Here is a 26,208-nt window from a genome sequence, read left to right as displayed (position 1 = left end):
TGACCGATTGGAGACATGTTTTCTTAAACCAAACTTTCATCTCCACCACCCACCATCGTAGGAGCCATGAGCATGAAGTAACTCATATGCACCATTCACCATGCCACACTGTCCGATGTATTTGAAATACATCCTAGAGCTTCAACAATAACATGGGTGACCGATTGGAGACATGTTTTCTTAAACCAAACTTTCATCTCCACCACCCACCATCGTAGGAGTCATGAGCATGAAGTAACTCATATGCACCATTCACCATACCACACTGTCCTATGTATTTGAAATACATCCTAGAGCTTACACAATATCATGGGTGACCGATTCGAAACATGTTTTCTTAAACCAAACTTTCATCTTCACCACCCACCATCGTAGGAGTCATGAGCATGAAGTAACTCATATGCACCATTCACCATGCCACACTGTCCTATGTATTTGAAATACATTCTAGAGCTTACACAATAACATGGGTGACCGATTGGAGACATGTTTTCTTAAACCAAACTTTCATCTCCACCACCCACCATCGTAGGAGTCACGAGCATGAAGTAACTCATATGCACCATTCACCATACCACACTGTCCTATGTATTTGAAATACATTCTAGAGCTTACACAATAACATGGGTGACCGATTGGAGACATGTTTTCTTAAACCAAACTTTCATCTCCACCACCCACCATCGTAGGAGTCACGAGCATGAAGTAACTCATATGCACCATTCACCATACCACACTGTCCTATGTATTTGAAATACATCCTAGAGCTTACTCAATAACATGGGTGACCGATTGGAGACATGTTTTCTTAAACCACACTTTCTTCTCCACCACCCACCATCGTAGGAGTCATGAGCATGAAGTAACTCATATGCACCATTCACCATGCCACACTGTCCTATGTATTTGAAATACATCCTAGAGCTTCCACAATAACATGGGTGACCGATTGGAGACATGTTTTCTTAAACCAAACTTTCATCTCCACCACCCACCATCGTAGGAGTCATGAGCATGAAGTAACTCATATGCACCATTCACCATACCACACTGTCCTATGTATTTGAAATACATCCTAGAGCTTCAACAATAACATGGGTGACCGATTGGAGACATGTTTTCTTAAACCAAACTTTCATCTCCACCACCCACCATCGTAGGAGTCATGAGTATGAAGTAACTCATATGCACCATTCACCATGCCACACTGTCCGATGTATTTGAAATACATCTTAGAGCTTCAACAATAACATGGGTGACCGATTGGAGACATGTTTTCTTGAACCAAACTTTCATCTTCACCACCCACCATCGTAGGAGTCATGAGCATGAAGTAACTCATATGCACCATTCACCATGCCACACTGTCATATGTATTTGAAATACATCCTAGAGCTTCAACAATAACATGGGTGACCGATTGGAGACATGTTTTCTTAAACCAAACTTTCATCTCCACCACCCACCATCGTAGGAGTCATGAGCATGAAGTAACTCATATGCACCATTCACCATGCCACACTGTCCTATGTATTTGAAATAAATCCTAGAGCTTACACAATAACATGGGTGACCGATTGGAGACATGTTTTCTTAAACCAAACTTTCATCTCCACAACCCACCATCGTAGGAGTCATGAGCATGAAGTAACTCATATGCACCATTCACCATACCACACTGTCCTATGTATTTGAAATACATCCTAGAGTTTACACAATAACATGGGTGACCGATTGGAGACATATTTTCTTAAATTAAACTTTCATCTCCACCACCCACCATCGTGGGAGTCATGAGCATGAAGTAACTCATATGCACCATTCACCATGCCACACTGTCCTATGTGTTTGAAATACATCCTAGAGCTTCAACAATAACATGGGTGACCGATTGGAGACATGTTTTCTTAAACCAAACTTTCATCTCCACCACCCACCATCGTAGGAGCCATGAGCATGAAGTAACTCATACGCACCATTCACCATGCCACACTGTCCTATGTATTTGAAATACATCCTAGAGTTTACACAATAACATGGGTGACCAATTGGAGACATGTTTTCTTAAACCAAACTTTCATCTCCACCACCCACCATCGTAGGAGTCATGAGCATGAAGTAACTCATATGCATCATTCACCATGCCACACTGTCCTATGTATTTGAAATACATCCTAGAGCTTCAACAATAACATGGGTGACCGATTGGAGACATATTTTCTTAAATTAAACTTTCATCTCCACCACCCACCATCGTGGGAGTCATGAGCATGAAGTAACTCATATGCACCATTCACCATGCCACACTGTCCTATGTGTTTGAAATACATCCTAGAGCTTCAACAATAACATGGGTGACCGATTGGAGACATGTTTTCTTAAACCAAACTTTCATCTCCACCACCCACCATCGTAGGAGTCATGAGCATGAAGTAACTCATATGCACCATTCACCATGCCACACTGTCCTATGTATTTGAAATACATCCTAGAGCTTCAACAATAACATGGGTGACCGATTAGAGACATGTTTTCTTAAACCAAACTTTCATCTCCACCACCCACCATCGTAGGAGTCATGAGCATGAAGTAACTCATATGCACCATTCACCATGCCACACTGTCATATGTATTTGAAATACATCCTAGAGCTTCAACAATAACATGGGTGACCGATTGGAGACATGTTTTCTTAAACCAAACTTTCATCTCCACCACCCACCATCGTAGGAGTCATGAGCATGAAGTAACTCATATGCATCATTCACCATGCCACACTGTCCTATGTATTTGAAATACATCCTAGAGCTTCAACAATAACATGGGTGACCGATTGGAGACATGTTTTCTTAAACCAAACTTTCATCTCCACCACCCACCATCGTAGGAGTCATGAGCATGAAGTAACTCATATGCACCATTCACCATGCCACACTGTCATATGTATTTGAAATACATCCTAGAGCTTCAACAATAACATGGGTGACCAATTGGAGACATGTTTTCTTAAACCAAACTTTCATCTCCACCACCCACCATCGTAGGAGTCATGAGCATGAAGTAACTCATATGCATCATTCACCATGCCACACTGTCCTATGTATTTGAAATACATTCTAGAGCTTCAACAATAACATGGGTGACCGATTGGAGACATGTTTTCTTAAACCAAACTTTCATCTCCACCACCCACCATCGTAGGAGTCATGAGCATGAAGTAACTCATATGCACCATTCACCATGCCACACTGTCATATGTATTTGAAATACATCCTAGAGCTTCAACAGTAACATGGGTGACCAATTGGAGACATGTTTTCTTAAACCAAACTTTCATCTCCACCACCCACCATCGTAGGAGTCATGAGCATGAAGTAACTCATATGCACCATTCACCATACCACACTGTCCTATGTATTTGAAATACATCCTAGAGTTTACACAATAACATGGGTGACCGATTGGAGACATATTTTCTTAAATTAAACTTTCATCTCCACCACCCACCATCGTGGGAGTCATGAGCATTAAGTAACTCATATGCACCATTCACCATGCCACACTGTCCTATGTAATTGAAATACATCCTAGAGCTTACACAATAACATGGGTGACCGATTGGAGACATGTTTTCTTAAACCAAACTTTCATCTCCACCACCCACCATCATAGGAGTCATGAGCATGAAGTAACTCATATGCACCATTCACCATGCCACACTGTCCTATGTATTTGAAATACATCCTAGAGCTTCAACAATAACATGGGTGACCGATTGGAGACATGTTTTCTTAAACCAAACTTTCATCTCCACCACCCACCATCGTAGGAGTCATGAGCATGAAGTAACTCATATGCACCATTCACCATGCCACACTGTCATATGTATTTGAAATACATCCTAGAGCTTCAACAATAACATGGGTGACCGATTGGAGACATGTTTTCTTAAACCAAACTTTCATCTCCACCACCCACCATCGTAGGAGTCATGAGCATGAAGTAACTCATATGCACCATTCACCATGCCACACTGTCATATGTATTTGAAATACATCCTAGAGCTTCAACAGTAACATGGGTGACCAATTGGAGACATGTTTTCTTAAACCAAACTTTCATCTCCACCACCCACCATCGTAGGAGTCATGAGCATGAAGTAACTCATATGCACCATTCACCATGCCACACTGTCCGATGTATTTGAAATACATCCTAGAGCTTCAACAATAACATGGGTGACCGATTGGAGACATGTTTTCTTAAACCAAACTTTCATCTCCACCACCCACCATCGTAGGAGCCATGAGCATGAAGTAACTCATACGCACCATTCACCATGCCACACTGTCCTATGTATTTGAAATACATCCTAGAGTTTACACAATAACATGGGTGACCAATTGGAGACATGTTTTCTTAAACCAAACTTTCATCTCCACCACCCACCATCGTAGGAGTCATGAGCATGAAGTAACTCATATGCATCATTCACCATGCCACACTGTCCTATGTGTTTGAAATACATCCTAGAGCTTACACAATAACATGGGTGACCGATTGGAGACATGTTTTCTTAAACCAAACTTTCATCTCCACCACCCACCATCGTAGGAGTCATGAGCATGAAGTAACTCATATGCACCATTCACCATGCCACACTGTCCGATGTATTTGAAATACATCCTAGAGCTTACACAATAACATGGGTGACCGATTGGAGACATGTTTTCTTAAACCAAACTTTCATCTCCACCACCCACCATCGTAGGAGTCATGAGCATGAAGTAACTCATATGCACCATTCAGCATGCCACACTGTCCTATGTATTTGAAATACATCCTAGAGCTTACACAATAACATGGGTGACCGATTGGAGACATGTTTTCTTAAACCAAACTTTCATCTCCACCACCCACCATCGTAGGAGTCATGAGCATGAAGTAACTCATATGCACCATTCACCATGCCACACTGTCCTATGTATTTGAAATACATCCTAGAGCTTCAACAATAACATGGGTGACCGATTGGAGACATGTTTTCTTAAACCAAACTTTCATCTCCACCACCCACCATCGTAGGAGTCATGAGCATGAAGTAACTCATATGCACCATTCACCATGCCACACTGTCCGATGTATTTGAAATACATCCTAGAGCTTCAACAATAACATGGCTGACCGATTGGAGACATGTTTTCTTAAACCAAACTTTCATCTCCACCACCCACCATCATAGGAGCCATGAGCATGAAGTAACTCATATGCACCATTCAGCATGCCACACTGTCCTATGTATTTGAAATACATCCTAGAGCTTCAACAATAACATGGGTGACCGATTGGAGACATGTTTTCTTAAACCAAACTTTCATCTCCACCACCCACCATCGTAGGAGTCATGAGCATGAAGTAACTCATATGCACCATTCAGCATGCCACACTGTCCTATGTATTTGAAATACATCCTAGAGCTTACACAATAACATGGGTGACCGATTGGAGACATGTTTTCTTAAACCAAACTTTCATCTCCACCACCCACCATCGTAGGAGTCATGAGCATGAAGTAACTCATATGCACCATTCACCATGCCACACTGTCCTATGTATTTGAAATACATCCTAGAGCTTCAACAATAACATGGGTGACCGATTGGAGACATGTTTTCTTAAACCAAACTTTCATCTCCACCACCCACCATCGTAGGAGTCATGAGCATGAAGTAACTCATATGCACCATTCACCATGCCACACTGTCCTATGTATTTGAAATACATCCTAGAGCTTACACAATAACATGGGTGACCGATTGGAGACATGTTTTCTTAAACCAAACTTTCATCTCCACCACCCACCATCGTAGGAGTCATGAGCTTGAAGTAACTCATATGCAACATTCACCATGCCACACTGTCCTATGTATTTGAAATACATCCTAGAGCTTCAACAATAACATGGGTGACCGATTGGAGACATGTTTTCTTAAACCAAACTTTCAACTCCACCACCCACCATCGTAGGAGTCATGAGCATGAAGTAACTCATATGCACCATTCACCATGCCACACTGTCCTATGTATTTGAAATACATCCTAGAGCTTCAACAATAACATGGGTGACCGATTGGAGACATGTTTTCTTAAACCAAACTTTCATCTCCACCACCCACCATCGTAGGAGTCATGAGCATGAAGTAACTCATATGCACCATTCACCATGCCACACTGTCCTATGTATTTGAAATACATCCTAGAGCTTACACAATAACATGGGTGACCGATTGGAGACATGTTTTCTTAAACCAAACTTTCATCTCCACCATCCACCATCGTAGGAGTCATGAGCATGAAGTAACTCATATGCACCATTCAGCATGCCACACTGTCCTATGTGTTTGAAATACATCCTAGAGCTTAAACAATAACATGAGTGACCGATTGGAGACATGTTTTCTTAAACCAAACTTTCATCTCCACCACCCACCATCGTAGGAGTCATGAGCATGAAGTAACTCATATGCACCATTCACCATGCCACACTGTCCTATGTATTTGAAATACATCCTAGAGCTTACACAATAACATGGGTGACCGATTGGAGACATGTTTTCTTAAACCAAACTTTCATCTCCACCATCCACCATCGTAGGAGTCATGAGCATGAAGTAACTCATATGCACCATTCACCATGCCACACTGTCCTATGTATTTGAAATACATCCTAGAGCTTCAACAATAACATGGGTGACCGATTGGAGACATGTTTTCTTAAACCAAACTTTCATCTCCACCACCCACCATCGTAGGAGCCATGAGCATAAAGTAACTCATATGCACCATTCACCATGCCACACTGTCCTATGTATTTGAAATACATCCTAGAGTTTACACAATAACATGGGTGACCGATTGGAGACATGTTTTCTTAAACCAAACTTTCATCTCCACCACCCACCATCGTAGGAGTCATGAGCATGAAGTAACTCATATGCACCATTCACCATGCCACACTGTCCTATGTATTTGAAATACATCCTAGAGCTTCAACAATAACATGGGTGACCGATTGGAGACATGTTTTCTTAAACCAAACTTTCATCTCCACAACCCACCATCGTAGGAGTCATGAGCATGAAGTAACTCATATGCACCATTCAGCATGCCACACTGTCCTATGTATTTGAAATACATCCTAGACCTTACACAATAACATGGGTGACCGATTGGAGACATGTTTTCTTAAACCAAACTTTCATCTCCACCACCCACCGTTGTAAGAGTCATGAGCATGAAGTAACTCATATGCACCATTCACCATGCCACACTGTCCTATGTATTTGAAATACATCCTAGAGCTTACACAATAACATGGGTGACCGATTGGAGACATGTTTTCTTAAACCAAACTTTCTTCTCCACCACCCACCATCGTAGGAGTCATGAGCATGAAGTAACTCATATGCACCATTCACCATGCCACACTGTCCTATGTACTTCAAATACATCCTAGAGCTTACACAATAACATGGATGATCGATTGGAGACATGTTTTCTTAAACCAAACTTTCATCTCCACCACCCACCATCGTAGGAGTCATGAGCATGAAGTAACTCATATGCACCATTCACCATGTCACACTGTCCGATGTATTTGAAATACATCCTAGAGCTTCAACAGTAACATGGGTGACCGATTGGAGACATGTTTTCTTAAACCAAACTTTCATCTCCACCACCCACCATCGTAGGAGTCATGAGCATGAAGTAACTCATATGCACCATTCACCATACCACACTGTCCTATGTATTTGAAATACATCCTAGAGCTTACACAATATCATGGGTGACCGATTGGAGACATGTTTTCTTAAACCAAACTTTCATCTCCACCACCCACCATCGTAGGAGTCATGAGCATGAAGTAACTCATATGCACCATTCACCATGCCACACTGTCCGATGTATTTGAAATACATCCTAGAGCTTCAACAGTAACATGGGTGACCGATTGGAGACATGTTTTCTTAAGCCACACTTTCATCTCCACCACCCACCATCGTAGGAGTCATGAGCATGAAGTAACTCATATGCACCATTCACCATGCCACACTGTCCGATGTATTTGAAATACATCCTAGAGCTTAAACAATAACATGGGTGACCGATTGGAGACATGTTTTCTTAAACCAAACTTTCATCCCCCACTTCCCACCATCGTAGGAGTCATGAGCATAAAGTAACTCATATGCACCATTCACCATGCCACACTGTCCTATGTATTTGAAATACATCCTAGAGCTTCAACAATAACATGGGTGACCGATTGGAGACATGTTTTCTTAAACCAAACTTTCATCTCCACCACCCACCATTGTAGGAGTCATGAGCATGAAGTAACTCATATGCACCATTCACCATGCCACACTGTCCTATGTATTTGAAATACATCCTAGAGCTTACCTAATAACATGGGTGACCGATTGGAGACATGTTTTCTTAAGCCACACTTTCATCTCCACCACCCACCATCGTAGGAGTCATGAGCATGAAGTAACTCATATGCACCATTCACCATGCCACACTGTCCTATGTATTTGAAATACATCCTAGAGCTTACACAATAACATGGGTGACCGATTGGAGACATGTTTTCTTAAACCAAACTTTCATCCCCCACTTCCCACCATCGTAGGAGTCATGAGCATGAAGTAACTCATATGCACCATTCACCATGTCACACTGTCCGATGTATTTGAAATACATCCTAGAGCTTCAACAGTAACATGGGTGACCGATTGGAGACATGTTTTCTTAAACCAAACTTTCATCTCCACCACCCACCATTGTAGGAGTCATGAGCATGAAGTAACTCATATGCACCATTCACCATGCCACACTGTCCTATGTATTTGAAATACATCCTAGAGCATCAACAATAACATGGGTGACCGATTGGAGACATGTTTTCTTAAACCAAACTTTCATCTCCACCACCCACCATCGTAGGAGTCATTAGCATGAAGTAACTCATATGCACCATTCACCATGCCACACTGTCCTATGTATTTGAAATACATCCTAGAGCTTCAACAGTAACATGGGTGACCGATTGGAGACATGTTTTCTTAAACCACACTTTCATCTCCACCACCCACCATCGTAGGAGTCATGAGCATGAAGTAACTCATATGCACCATTCACCATGCCACACGGTCCGATGTATTTGAAATACATCCTAGAGCTTCAACAATAACATGGGTGACCGATTGGAGACATGTTTTCTTAAACCACACTTTCATCTCCACCACCCACCATCGTAGGAGTCATGAGCATGAAGTAACTCATATGCACCATTCACCATGCCACACTGTCCTATGTATTTGAAATACATCCTAGAGCTTACCTAATAACATGGGTGACCGATTGGAGATATGTTTTCTTAAACCAAACTTTCATCTCCACCACCCACCATCGTAGGAGTCATTAGCATGAAGTAACTCATATGCACCATTCACCATGCCACACTGTCCTATGTATTTGAAATACATCCTAGAGCTTCAACAGTAACATGGGTGACCGATTCGAGACATGTTTTCTTAAACCAAACTTTCATCTCCACCATCCACCATCGTAGGAGTCATTAGCATGAAGTAACTCGTATGCACCATTCACCATGCCACACTGTCCTATGTATTTGAAATACATCCTAGAGCTTCCACAATAACATGGGTGACCGATTGGAGACATGTTTTCTTAAACCAAACTTTCATCTGCACCACCCACCATCGTAGGAGTCATGAGCATGTAGTAACTCATATGCACCATTCACCATGCCACACTGTCCTATGTATTTGAAATACATCCTAGAGCTTCAACAATAACATGGGTGACCGATTCGAGACATGTTTTCTTAAACCAAACTTTCATCTCCACCACCCACCATCGTAGGAGTCATGAGCATGAAGTAACTCATATGCACCATTCACCATGCCACACTGTCCTATGTATTTGAAATACATCCTAGAGCTTAAACAATAACATGGGTGACCGATTGGAGACATGTTTTCTTAAACCAAACTTTCATCTCCACCATCCACCATCGTAGGAGTCATGAGCATGAAGTAACTCATATGCACCATTCACCATGCCACACTGTCCGATGTATTTGAAATACATCCTAGAGCTTCAACAATAACATGGGTGACCGATTGGAGACATGTTTTCTTAAACCAAACTTTCATCTCCACCACCCACCATCGTAGGAGTCATGAGCATGAAGTAACTCATATGCACCATTCACCATGCCACACTGTCCTATGTATTTGAAATACATCCTAGAGTTTACACAATAACATGGGTGACCGATTGGAGACATGTTTTCTTAAACCAAACATCCATCTCCACCACCCACCATCGTAGGAGTCATGAGCATGAAGTAACTCATATGCACCATTCACCATGCCACACTGTCCGATGTATTTGAAATACATCCTAGAGCTTCAACAATAACATGGGTGACCGATTGGAGACATGTTTTCTTCAACCAAACTTTCATCTCCACCACCCACCATCGTAGGAGCCATGAGCATGAAGTAACTCATATGCACCATTCACCATACCACACTGTCCTATGTATTTGAAATACATCCTAGAGCATCAACAATAACATGGGTGACCGATTGGAGACATGTTTTCTTAAACCACACTTTCATCTCCACCACCCACCATCGTAGGAGTCATGAGCATGAAGTAACTCATATGCACCATTCACCATGCCACACTGTCCTATGTATTTGAAATACATCCTAGAGCTTCAACAATAACATGGGTGACCGATTGGAGACATGTTTTCTTAAACCAAACTTTCATCTCCACCATCCACCATCGTAGGAGTCATGAGCATGAAGTAACTCATATGCACCATTCACCATGCCACACTGTCCTATGTATTTGAAATACATCCTAGAGCTTCAACAATAACATGGGTGACCGATTGGAGACATGTTTTCTTAAACCAAACTTTCATCTCCACCACCCACCATCGTAGGAGTCATGAGCATGAAGTAACTCATATGCACCATTCACCATGCCACACTGTCCTATGTATTTGAAATACATCCTAGAGCTTAAACAATAACATGGGTGACCGATTGGAGACATGTTTTCTTAAACCAAACTTTCATCTCCACCACCCACCATCGTAGGAGTCATGAGCATGAAGTAACTCATATGCACCATTCACCATGCCACACTGTCCTATGTATTTGAAATACATCCTAGAGCATCAACAATAACATGGGTGACCGATTGGAGACATGTTTTCTTAAACCACACTTTCATCTCCACCACCCACCATCGTAGGAGTCATGAGCATGAAGTAACTCATATGCACCATTCACCATGCCACACTGTCCTATGTATTTGAAATACATCCTAGAGCTTCAACAATAACATGGGTGACCGATTGGAGACATGTTTTCTTAAACCAAACTTTCATCTCCACCATCCACCATCGTAGGAGTCATGAGCATGAAGTAACTCATATGCACCATTCACCATGCCACACTGTCCTATGTATTTGAAATACATCCTAGAGCTTCAACAATAACATGGGTGACCGATTGGAGACATGTTTTCTTAAACCAAACTTTCATCTCCACCACCCACCATCGTAGGAGTCATGAGCATGAAGTAACTCATATGCACCATTCACCATGCCACACTGTCCTATGTATTTGAAATACATCCTAGAGCTTAAACAATAACATGGGTGACCGATTGGAGACATGTTTTCTTAAACCAAACTTTCATCTCCACCATCCACCATCGTAGGAGTCATGAGCATGAAGTAACTCATATGCACCATTCACCATGCCACACTGTCCTATGTATTTGAAATACATCCTAGAGCTTCAACAATAACATGGGTGACCGATTGGAGACATGTTTTCTTAAACCAAACTTTCATCTCCACCACCCACCATCGTAGGAGTCATGAGCATGAAGTAACTCATATGCACCATTCACCATGCCACACTGTCCTATGTATTTGAAATACATCCTAGAGCTTAAACAATAACATGGGTGACCGATTGGAGACATGTTTTCTTAAACCAAACTTTCATCTCCACCACCCACCATCGTAGGAGTCATGAGCATGAAGTAACTCATATGCACCATTCACCATGCCACACTGTCCTATGTATTTGAAATACATCCTAGAGCTTCAACAATAACATGGGTGACCGATTGGAGACATGTTTTCTTAAACCAAACTTTCATCTCCACCACCCACCATCGTAGGAGCCATGAGCATAAAGTAACTCATATGCACCATTCACCATGCCACACTGTCCTATGTATTTGAAATACATCCTAGAGCTTACACAATAACATGGGTGACCGATTGGAGACATGTTTTCTTAAACCAAACTTTCATCTCCACCACCCACCGTTGTAGGAGTCATGAGCATGAAGTAACTCATATGCACCATTCACCATGCCACACTGTCCTATGTATTTGAAATACATCCTAGAGCTTCAACAATAACATGGGTGACCGATTGGAGACATGTTTTCTTAAACCAAACTTTCATCTCCAACACCCACCATCGTAGGAGTCATGAGCATGAAGTAACTCATATGCACCATTCACCATGCCACACTGTCCTATGTATTTGAAATACATCCTAGACCTTACACAATAACATGGGTGACCGATTGGAGACATGTTTTCTTAAACCAAACTTTCATCTCCACCACCCACCATCGTAGGAGTCATGAGCATGAAGTAACTCATATGCACCATTCACCATGCCACACTGTCCTATGTGTTTGAAATACATCCTAGAGCTTCAACAATAACATGGGTGACCGATTGGAGACATGTTTTCTTAAACCAAACTTTCATCTCCACCACCCACCATCGTAGGAGTCATGAGCATGAAGTAACTCATATGCACCATTCACCATGCCACACTGTCCTATGTATTTGAAATACATCCTAGAGCTTCAACAATAACATGGGTGACCGATTGGAGACATGTTTTCTTAAACCAAACTTTCATCTCCACCACCCACCATCGTAGGAGCCATGAGCATAAAGTAACTCATATGCACCATTCACCATGCCACACTGTCCTATGTATTTGAAATACATCCTAGAGTTTACACAATAACATGGGTGACCGATTGGAGACATGTTTTCTTAAACCAAACTTTCATCTCCACCACCCACCATCGTAGGAGTCATGAGCATGAAGTAACTCATATGCACCATTCACCATGCCACACTGTCCTATGTATTTGAAATACATCCTAGAGCTTCAACAATAACATGGGTGACCGATTGGAGACATGTTTTCTTAAACCAAACTTTCATCTCCACCACCCACCATCGTAGGAGCCATGAGCATAAAGTAACTCATATGCACCATTCACCATGCCACACTGTCCTATGTATTTGAAATACATCCTAGAGCTTACACAATAACATGGGTGACCGATTGGAGACATGTTTTCTTAAACCAAACTTTCATCTCCACCACCCACCGTTGTAGGAGTCATGAGCATGAAGTAACTCATATGCACCATTCACCATGCCACACTGTCCTATGTATTTGAAATACATCCTAGAGCTTCAACAATAACATGGGTGACCGATTGGAGACATGTTTTCTTAAACCAAACTTTCATCTCCACCACCCACCATCGTAGGAGTCATGAGCATGAAGTAACTCATATGCACCATTCACCATGCCACACTGTCCTATGTATTTGAAATACATCCTAGAGCTTCAACAATAACATGGGTGACCGATTGGAGACATGTTTTCTTAAACCAAACTTTCATCTCCACCACCCACCATCGTAGGAGCCATGAGCATAAAGTAACTCATATGCACCATTCACCATGCCACACTGTCCTATGTATTTGAAATACATCCTAGAGTTTACACAATAACATGGGTGACCGATTGGAGGCATGTTTTCTTAAACCAAACTTTCATCTCCACCACCCACCATCGTAGGAGTCATGAGCATGAAGTAACTCATATGCACCATTCACCATGCCACACTGTCCTATGTATTTGAAATACATCCTAGAGCTTCAACAATAACATGGGTGACCGATTGGAGACATGTTTTCTTAAACCAAACTTTCATCTCCACCACCCACCATCGTAGGAGTCATGAGCATGAAGTAACTCATATGCACCATTCACCATGCCACACTGTCCTATGTATTTGAAATACATCCTAGAGCTTCAACAATAACATGGGTGACCGATTGGAGACATGTTTTCTTAAACCAAACTTTCATCTCCACCACCCACCATCGTAGGAGTCATGAGCATGAAGTAACTCATATGCACCATTCACCATGCCACACTGTCCTATGTATTTGAAATACATCCTAGAGCTTCAACAATAACATGGGTGACCGATTGGAGACATGTTTTCTTAAACCAAACTTTCATCTCCACCACCCACCATCGTAGGAGTCATGAGCATGAAGTAACTCATATGCACCATTCACCATGCCACACTGTCCTATGTATTTGAAATACATCCTAGAGCTTACACAATAACATGGGTGACCGATTGGAGACATGTTTTCTTAAACCAAACTTTCATCTCCACCACCCACCATCGTAGGAGCCATGAGCATGAAGTAACTCATATGCACCATTCACCATGCCACACTGTCCGATGTATTTGAAATACATCCTAGAGCTCCAACAATAACATGGGTGACCGATTGGAGACATGTTTTCTTAAACCAAACTTTCATCTCCACCACCCACCATCGTAGGAGCCATGAGCATAAAGTAACTCATATGCACCATTCACCATGCCACACTGTCCGATGTATTTGAAATACATCCTAGAGCTTACACAATAACATGGGTGACCGATTGGAGACATGTTTTCTTAAACCAAACTTTCATCTCCACCAACCACCATCGTAGGAGTCATGAGCATGAAGTAACTCATATACACCATTCACCATGCCACACTGTCCTATGTATTTGAAATACATCCTAGAGCTTCAACAATAACATGGGTGACCGATTGGAGAAATGTTTTCTTAAACCAAACTTTCATCTCCACCACCCACCATCGTAGGAGCCATGAGCATGAAGTAACTCATATGCACAATTCAGTATGCCACACTGTCCTATGTATTTGAAATACATCCTAGAGCTTCAACAATAACATGGGTGACCGGTTGGAGACATGTTTTCTTAAACCACACTTTCATCTCCACCACCCACCATCGTAGGAGCCATGAGCATGAAGTAACTCATATGCACCATTCACCATGCCACACTGTCCGATGTATTTGAAATACATCCTAGAGCTTCAACAATAACATGGGTGACCGATTGGAGACATGTTTTCTTAAACCAAACTTTCATCTCCACCACCCACCATCGTAGGAGCCATGAGCATGAAGTAACTCATATGCACCATTCACCATGCCACACTGTCCTATGTATTTGAAATACATCCTAGAGCTTACACAATAACATGGGTGACCGATTGGAGACATGTTTTCTTAAACCAAACTTTCATCTCCACCACCCACCATCGTAGGGGTCATGAGCATGAAGTAACTCATATGCACCATTCACCATGCCACACTGTCCGATGTATTTGAAATACATCCTAGAGCTTCAACAATAACATGGGTGACCGATTGGAGACATGTTTTCTTAAACCAAACTTTCATCTCCACCACCCACCATCGTAGGAGCCATGAGCATGAAGTAACTCATATGCACAATTCAGTATGCCACACTGTCCTATGTATTTGAAATACATCCTAGAGCTTCAACAATAACATGGGTGACCGGTTGGAGACATGTTTTCTTAAACCAAACTTTCATCTCCACCACCCACCATCGTAGGAGCCATGAGCATGAAGTAACTCATATGCACCATTCACCATGCCACACTGTCCTATGTATTTGAAATACATCCTAGACCTTACACAATAACATGGGTGACCGATTGGAGACATGTTTTCTTAAACCAAACTTTCATCTCCACCACCCACCATCGTAGGAGTCATGAGCATGAAGTAACTCATATGCACCATTCACCATGCCACACTGTCCTATGTATTTGAAATACGTCCTAGAGCTTCAACAATAACATGGGTGACCGATTGGAGACATGTTTTCTTAAACCAAACTTTCATCTCCACCACCCACCATCGTAGGAGTCATGAGCATGAAGTAACTCATATGCACCATTCACCATGCCACACTGTCCTATGTATTTGAAATACATCCTAGAGCTTCAACCGTAACATGGGTGACCGATTGGAGACATGTTTTCTTAAACCAAACTTTCATCTCCACCACCCACCATCCTAGGAGCCATGAGCATGAAGTAACTCATATGCACCATTCACCATGCCACACTGTCCTATGTATTTGAAATACATCCTAGAGCTTCAACAATAACATGGGTGACCGATTGGAGACATGTTTTCTTAAACCAAACTTTCATCTCCACCACCCACCATCGTAGGAGTCATGAGCATGAAGTAACTCATGTGCGCCATTCACCATGCCACACTGTCCTATTTGTTTGAAATACATCCTAGAGCTTCCACAATAACATGGGTGACCGATTGGAGACATGTTTTCTTAAACCACACTTTCATCTCCACCACCCACCATCGTAGGAGCCATGAGCATGAAGTAACTCATATGCACCATTCACCATGCCACACTGTCCTATGTATTTGAAATACATTCTAGAGCTTCAGCAATAACATGGGTGACCGATTGGAGACATGTTTTCTTAAACCACACTTTCATCTCCACCACCCACCATCGTAGGAGTCATGAGCATGAAGTAACTCATATGCACCATTCACCATGCCACACTGTCCTATGTGTTTGAAATACATCCTACAGCTTACACAATAACATGGGTGACCGATTGGAGACATGTTTTCTTAAACCAAACTTTCATCTCCACCACCCACCATCGTAGGAGTCATGAGCATGAAGTAACTCATATGCACCATTCACCATGCCACACTGTCCGATGTATTTGAAATACATCCTAGAGCTTCCACAATAACATGGGTGACCGATTGGAGACATGTTTTCTTAAACCACACTTTCATCTCCACCACCCACCATCGTAGGAGCCATGAGCATGAAGTAACTCATATGCACCATTCACCATGCCACACTGACCTATGTATTTGAAATTCATCCTAGAGCTTCAACAATAACATGAGTGACCGATTGGAGACATGTTTTCTTAAACCAAACTTTCATCTCCACCACCCACCATCGTAGGAGCCATGAGCATGAAGTAACTCATATGCACCATTCACCATGCCACACTGTCCTATGTATTTGAAATACATCCTAGAGCTTACACAATAACATGGGTGACCGATTGGAGACATGTTTTCTTAAACCAAACTTTCATCTCCACCACCCACCATCGTAGGAGTCATGAGCATGAAGTAACTCATATGCACCATTCACCATGCCACACTGTCCGATGTATTTGAAATACATCCTAGAGCTTCCACAATAACATGGGTGACCGATTGGAGACATGTTTTCTTAAACCAAACTTTCATCTCCACCACCCACCATCGTAGGAGTCATGAGCATGAAGTAACTCATATGCACCATTCACCATGCCACACTGTCCTATGTATTTGAAACACGTCCTAGAGCTTCAACAATAACATGGGTGACCGATTGGAGACATGTTTTCTTAAACCAAACTTTCATCTCCACCACCCACCATCGTAGGAGTCATGAGCATGAAGTAACTCATATGCACCATTCACCATGCCACACTGTCCGATGTATTTGAAATACATCCTAGAACTTACACAATAACATGGGTGACCGATTGGAGACATGTTTTCTTAAACCAAACTTTCATCTCCACCACCCACCATCGTAGGAGTCATGAGCATGAAGTAACTCATATGCACCATTCACCATGCCACACTGTCCTATGTATTTGAAATACATCCTAGAGCTTACACAATAACATGGGTGACCGATTGGAGACATGTTTTCTTAAACCAAACTTTCATCTCCACCACCCACCATCGTAGGAGTCATGAGCATGAAGTAACTCATATGCACCATTCACCATGCCACACTGTCCGATGTATTTGAAATACATCCTTGAACTTACACAATAACATGGGTGACCGATTGGAGACATGTTTTCTTAAACCAAACTTTCATCTCCACCACCCACCATCGTAGGAGTCATGAGTATGAAGTAACTCATGTGCACCATTCACCATGCCACATTGTCCTATGTATTTGAAATACATCCTAGAGCTTCAACAATAACATGGGTGACCGATTGGAGACATGTTTTCTTAAACCAAACTTTCATCTCCACCACCCACCATCGTAGGAGTCATGAGCATGAAGTAACTCATATGCACCATTCACCATGCCACACTGTCCGATGTATTTGAAATACATCCTAGAGCATCAACAATAACATGGGTGACCGATTGGAGACATGTTTTCTTAAACCAAACTTTCATCTCCACCACCCACCATCGTAGGAGTCATGAGCATAAAGTAACTCATATGCACCATTCACCATGCCACACTGTCCTATGTATTTGAAATACATCCTAGAGCTTACCTAATAACATGGGTGACCGATTGGAGACATGTTTTCTTAAACCAAACTTTCATCTCCACCACTCACCATCGTAGGAGTCATGAGCATGAAGTAACTCATATGCACCATTCACCATGCCACACTGTCCGATGTATTTGAAATACATCCTAGAGCTTCAACAATAACATGGGTGTCCGATTGGAGACATGTTTTCTTAAACCAAACTTTCATCTCCACCACCCACCATCGTAGGAGTCATGAGCATGAAGTAACTCATATGCACCATTCACCATGCCACACTGTCCGATGTATTTGAAATACATCCTAGAGCTTCAACAATAACATGGGTGACCGATTGGAGACATGTTTTCTTAAACCAAACTTTCATCTCCACCACCCACCATCGTAGGAGTCATGAGCATTAAGTAACTCATATGCACCATTCACCATGCCACGCTGTCCTATGTATTTGAAATACATCCTAGAGCTTACTTAATAACATGGGTGACCGATTGGAGACATGTTTTCTTAAACCAAACTTTCATCTCCACCACCCACCATCGTAGGAGTCATGAGCATGAAGTAACTCATATGCACCATTTACCATGCCACACTGTCCGATGTATTTGAAATACATCTTAGAGCTTCAACAATAACATGGGTGATCGATTGGAGACATGTTTTCTTAACCCAAACTTTCATCTCCACCACCCACCATCGTAGGAGTCATGAGCATAAAGTAACTCATATGCACCATTCACCATGCCACACTGTCCTATGTATTTGAAATACATCCTAGAGCTTCAACAATAACATGGGTGACCGATTGGAGACATGTTTTCTTAAACCAAACTTTCATCTCCACCACCCACCATCGTAGGAGTCATGAGCATTAAGTAACTCATATGCACCATTCACCATGCCACGCTGTCCTATGTATTTGAAATACATCCTAGAGCTTACTTAATAACATGGGTGACCGATTGGAGACATGTTTTCTTAAACCAAACTTTCATCTCCACCACCCACCATCGTAGGAGTCATGAGCATGAAGTAACTCATATGCACCATTCACCATGCCACACTGTCCGATGTATTTGAAATACATCCTAGAGCTTCAACAATAACATGGGTGTCCGATTGGAGACATGTTTTCTTAAACCAAACTTTCATCTCCACCACCCACCATCGTAGGAGTCATGAGCATGAAGTAACTCATATGCACCATTCACCATGCCACACTGTCCGATGTATTTGAAATACATCCTAGAGCTTCAACAATAACATGGGTGACCGATTGGAGACATGTTTTCTTAAACCAAACTTTCATCTCCACCACCCACCATCGTAGGAGTCATGAGCATTAAGTAACTCATATGCACCATTCACCATGCCACGCTGTCCTATGTATTTGAAATACATCCTAGAGCTTACTTAATAACATGGGTGACCGATTGGAGACATGTTTTCTTAAACCAAACTTTCATCTCCACCACCCACCATCGTAGGAGTCATGAGCATGAAGTAACTCATATGCACCATTCAGCATGCCACACTGTCCTATGTATTTGAAATACATCCTAGAGCTTCAACAATAACATGGGTGACCGATTGGAGACATGTTTTCTTGAACCAAACTTTCATCTCCACCACCCACCATCGTAGGAGTCATGAGCATGAAGTAACTCATATGCACCATTCAGCATGCCACACTGTCCTATGTATTTGAAATACATCCTAGAGCTTCAACAATAACATGGGTGACCGATTGGAGACATGTTTTCTTAAACCAAACTTTCATCCCCCACCACCCACCATCGTAGGAGTCATGAGCATGAAGTAACTCATATGCACCATTCACCATGCCACACTGTCCTATGTATTTGAAATACATCCTAGAGCTTCAACAATAACATGGGTGACCGATTGGAGACATGTTTTCTTAAACCAAACTTTCATCCCCCACCACCCACCATCGTAGGAGTCATGAGCATGAAGTAACTCATATGCACCATTCAGCATGCCACACTGTCCTATGTATTTGAAATACATCCTAGAGCTTCAACAATAACATGGGTGACCGATTGGAGACATGTTTTCTTAAACCAAACTTTCATCCCCCACCACCCACCATCGTAGGAGTCATGAGCATGAAGTAACTCATATGCACCATTCACCATGCCACACTGTCCGATGTATTTGAAATACATCCTAGAGCTTCAACAATAACATGGGTGACCGATTGGAGACATGTTTTCTTAAACCAAACTTTCATCTCCATCACCAACCATCGTAGGAGTCATGAGCATGAAGTAACTCATATGCACCATTCACCATGCCACACTGTCCTATGTATTTGAAATACATTCTAGAGCTTCAACAATAACATGGGTGACTGATTGGAGACATGTTTTCTTAAACCAAACTTTCATCTCCCCCACCCACCATCGTAGGAGTCATGAGCATGAAGTAACTCATATGCACCATTCACCATGCCACACTGTCCGATGTATTTGAAATACATCCTAGAGCTTCAACAATAACATGGGTGACCGATTGGAGACATGTTTTCTTAAACCAAACTTTTATCTCCCCCACCCACCATCGTAGGAGTCATGAGTATGAAGTAACTCATATGCACCATTCACCATGCCACACTGTCCAATGTATTTGAAATTCATCCTAGAGCTGAAACAATAACATGGGTGACCGATTGGAGACATGTTTTCTTAAACCAAACTTTCATCTCCACCACCCACCATCGTAGGAGTCATGAGCATGAAGTAACTCATATGCACCATTCACCATACCACACTGTCCTATGTATTTGAAATACATCCTAGAGCTTCAACAATAACATGGGTGACCGATTGGAGACATGTTTTCTTAAACCAAACTTTCATCTCCACCACCCACCATCGTAGGAATCATGAGCATGAAGTAACTCATATGCACCATTCACCATGCCACACTGTCCGATGTATTTGAAATACATCCTAGAGCTTCAACAATAACATGGGTGACCGATTGGAGACATGTTTTCTTAAACCAAACTTTCATCTCCACCAACCACCATCGTAGGAGTCATGATCATGAAGTAACTCATATGCACCATTCACCATGCCACACTGTCCGATGTATTTGAAATACATCCTAGAGCTTACACAATAACATGGGTGACCGATTGGAGACATGTTTTCTTAAACCAAACTTTCATCTCCACCACCCACCATCGTAGGAGTCATGAGCATGAAGTAACTCATATGCACCATTCACCATGCCACACTGTCCTATGTATTTGAAATACATCCTAGAGCTTCAACAATAACATGGGTGACCGATTGGAGACATGTTTTCTTAAACCAAACTTTCATCTCCACCACCCACCATCGTAGGAGTCATGAGCATGAAGTAACTCATATGCACCATTCACCATGCCACACTGTCCTATGTATTTGAAATACATCCTAGAGCTTCAACAATAACATGGGTGACCAATTGGAGACATGTTTTCTTAAACCAAACTTTCATCTCCACCACCCACCATCGTAGGAGTCATGAGCATGAAGTAACTCATATGCACCATTCACCATGCCACACTGTCCTTTGTATTTGAAATACATCCTAGAGCTTCAACAATAACATGGGTGACCGATTGGAGACATGTTTTCTTAAACCAAACTTTCATCTCCACCACCCACCATCGTAGGAGTCATGAGTATGAAGTAACTCATGTGCACCATTCACCATGCCACACTGTCCTATGTATTTGAAATACATCCTAGAGCTTCAACAATAACATGGGTGACCGATTGGAGACATGTTTTCTTAAACCAAACTTTCATCTCCACCACCCACCATCGTAGGAGTCATGAGCATGAAGTAACTCATATGCACCATTCACCATGCCACACTGTCATATGTATTTGAAATACATCCTAGAGCTTACACAGTAACATGGATGACCGATTGGAGACATGTTTTCTTAAACCAAACTTTCATCTCCACCACCCACCATCGTAGGAGTCATGAGCGTGAAGTAACTCATATGCACCATTCACCATGCCACACTGTCCTATGTATTTGAAATACATCCTAGAGCTTACACAGTAACATGGGTGACCGATTGGAGACATGTTTTCTTAAACCAAACTTTCATCCCCCACTTCCCACCATCGTAGGAGTCATGAGCATGAAGTAACTCATATGCACCATTCACCATGCCACACTGTCCTATGTATTTGAAATACATCCTAGAGCTTCCACAATAACATGGGTGACCGATTGGAGACATGTTTTCTTAAACCAAACTTTCATCTCCACCACCCACCATCGTAGGAGTCATGAGCATGAAGTAACTCATAAGCACCATTCAGCATGCCACACTGTCCGATGTATTTGAAATACATCCTAGAGCTTCAACAATAACATGGGTGACCGATTGGAGACATGTTTTCCTAAACCAAACTTTCATCTCCACCACCCACCATCGTAGGAGTCATGAGCATGAAGTAACTCATATGCACCATTCACCATGTCACACTGTCCTATGTATTTGAAATACATCCTAGAGCTTACACAATAACATGGGTGACCGATTGGAGACATGTTTTCTTAAACCAAACTTTCATCTCCACCACCCACCATCGTAGGAGTCATGAGCATGAAGTAACTCATATGCACCATTCACCATGCCACACTGTCCTATGTATTTGAAATACATCCTAGAGCTTACCTAATAACATGGGTGACCGATTGGTGACATGTTTTCTTAAACCAAACTTTCATCTCCACCACCCACCATCGTAGGAGTCATGAGCATGAAGTAACTCATATGCACCATTCACCATGCCACACTGTCCTATGTATTTGAAATACATCCTAGAGCATCAACAATAACATGGGTGACCGATTGGAGACATGTTTTCTTAAACCAAACTTTCATCTCCACCACCCACCATCGTAGGAGTCATGAGCATGAAGTAACTCATAAGCACCATTCACCATGCCACACTGTCCTATGTATTTGAAATACATCCTAGAGCTTACACAATAACATGGGTGACCGATTGGAGACATGTTTTCTTAAATCAAACTTTCATCTCCACCACCCACCATCGTAGGAGTCATGAGCATGAAGTAACTCATATGCACCATTCACCATGCCACACTGTCCTATGTATTTGAAATACATCCTAGAGCTTCCACAATAACATGGGTGACCGATTGGAGACATGTTTTCTTAAACCAAACTTTCATCTCCACCACCCACCATCGTAGGAGTCATGAGCATGAAGTAACTCATATGCACCATTCACCATGCCACACTGTCCTATGTATTTGAAATACATCCTAGAGCTTCAACAATAACATGAGTGACCGATTGGAGACATGTTTTCTTAAACCAAACTTTCTTTTCCACCACCCACCATCGTAGGAGTCATGAGCATGAAGTAACTCATATGCACCATTCACCATGCCACACTGTCCAATGTATTTGAAATACATCCTAGAGCTTCAACAATAACATGGGTGACCGATTGGAGACATGTTTTCTTAAACCAAACTTTCATCTCCACCACCCACCATCGTAGGAGTCATGAGCATGAAGTAACTCATATGCACCATTCACCATGCCACACTGTCCTATGTATTTGAAATACATCCTAGAGCTTCAACAATAACATGGGTGATCGATTGGAGACATGTTTTCTTAAACCAAACTTTCATCTCCACCACCCACCATCGTAGGAGTCATGAGCATGAAGTAACTGATATGTACCATTCAGCATGCCACACTGTCCGATGTATTTGAAATACATCCTAGAGCTTCAACAATAACATGGATGATCGATTGGAGACATGTTTTCTTAAACCAAACTTTCATCTCCACCACCCACCATCGTAGGAGTCATGAGCATGAAGTAACTCATATGCACCATTCACCATGCCACACTGTCCTATGTATTTGAAATACATCCTAGAGCTTACACAATAACATGGGTGACCGATTGGAGACATGTTTTCTTAAACCAAACTTTCATCTCCACCACCCACCGTTGTAGGAGTCATGAGCATGAAGTAACTCATATGCACCATTCACCATGCCACACTGTCCTTTGTATTTGAAATACATCCTAGAGCTTACACAATAACATGGGTGACCGATTGGAGACATGTTTTCTTAAACCAAACTTTCATCTCCACCACCCACCATCGTAGGAGTCATGAGCATGAAGTAACTCATATGCACCATTCACCATGCCACACTGTCCTATGTATTTGAAATACATCCTAGAGCTTCAACAATAACATGGGTGACCGATTGGAGACATGTTTTCTTGAACCAAACTTTCATCTCCACCACCCACCATCGTAGGAGTCATGAGCATGAAGTAACTCATATGCACCATTCACCATGCCACACTGTCCAATGTATTTGAAATACATCCTAGAGCTTCAACAGTAACATGGGTGACCGATTGGAGACATGTTTTCTTGAACCAAACTTTCATCTCCACCACCCACCATCGTAGGAGTCATGAGCATGAAGTAACTCATATGCACCATTCACCATGCCACACTGTCCTATGTATTTGAAATACATCCTAGAGCTTCAACAATAACATGGGTGACCGATTGAAGACATGTTTTCTTAAACCAAACTTTCATCTCCACCACCCACCATCGTAGGAGTCATGAGCATGAAGTAACTCATATGCACCATTCACCATGCCACACTGTCCTATGTATTTGAAATACATCCTAGAGCTTACACAATAACATGGGTGACCGATTGGAGACATGTTTTCTTAAACCAAACTTTCATCTCCACCACCCACCGTTGCAGGAGTCATGAGCATGAAGTAACTCATATGCACCATTCACCATACCACACTGTCCTATGCATTTGAAATACATCCTAGAGCTTACACAGTAACATGGGTGACCGATTGGAGACATGTTTTCTTAAACCAAACTTTCTTCTCCACCACCCACCATCGTAGGAGCCGTGAGCATGAAGTAACGGATATGTACCATTCACCATGCCACACTGTCCGATGTATTTGAAATAGATCCTAGAGCTTCAACAATAACATGGGTGACCGATTGGAGACATGTTTTCTTAAACCAAACTTTCATCTCCACCACCCACCATCGTAGGAGTCATGAGCATGAAGTAACTCATATGCACCATTCACCATGCCACACTGTCCTATGCATTTGAAATACATCCTAGAGCTTACACAGTAACATGGGTGACCGATTGGAGACATGTTTTCTTAAACCAAACTTTCTTCTCCACCACCCACCATCGTAGGAGCCGTGAGCATGAAGTAACGGATATGTACCATTCACCATGCCACACTGTCCTATGTATTTGAAATACATCCTAGAGCTTCAACAATAACATAGTTGACCGATTGGAGACATGTTTTCTTAAACCAAACTTTCATCTCCACCACCCACCATCGTAGGAGTCATGAGCATGAAGTAACTCATATGCACCATTCACCATGCCACACTGTCCGATGTATTTGAAATACATCCTAGAGC

The sequence above is a fragment of the Anopheles moucheti genome, unplaced genomic scaffold (assembly GCF_943734755.1).
Source record: "Anopheles moucheti unplaced genomic scaffold, idAnoMoucSN_F20_07 U1, whole genome shotgun sequence".
NCBI classification, from domain to species: domain Eukaryota; kingdom Metazoa; phylum Arthropoda; class Insecta; order Diptera; family Culicidae; genus Anopheles; species Anopheles moucheti.
Note: the sequence above shows the minus strand (reverse complement) of the source record.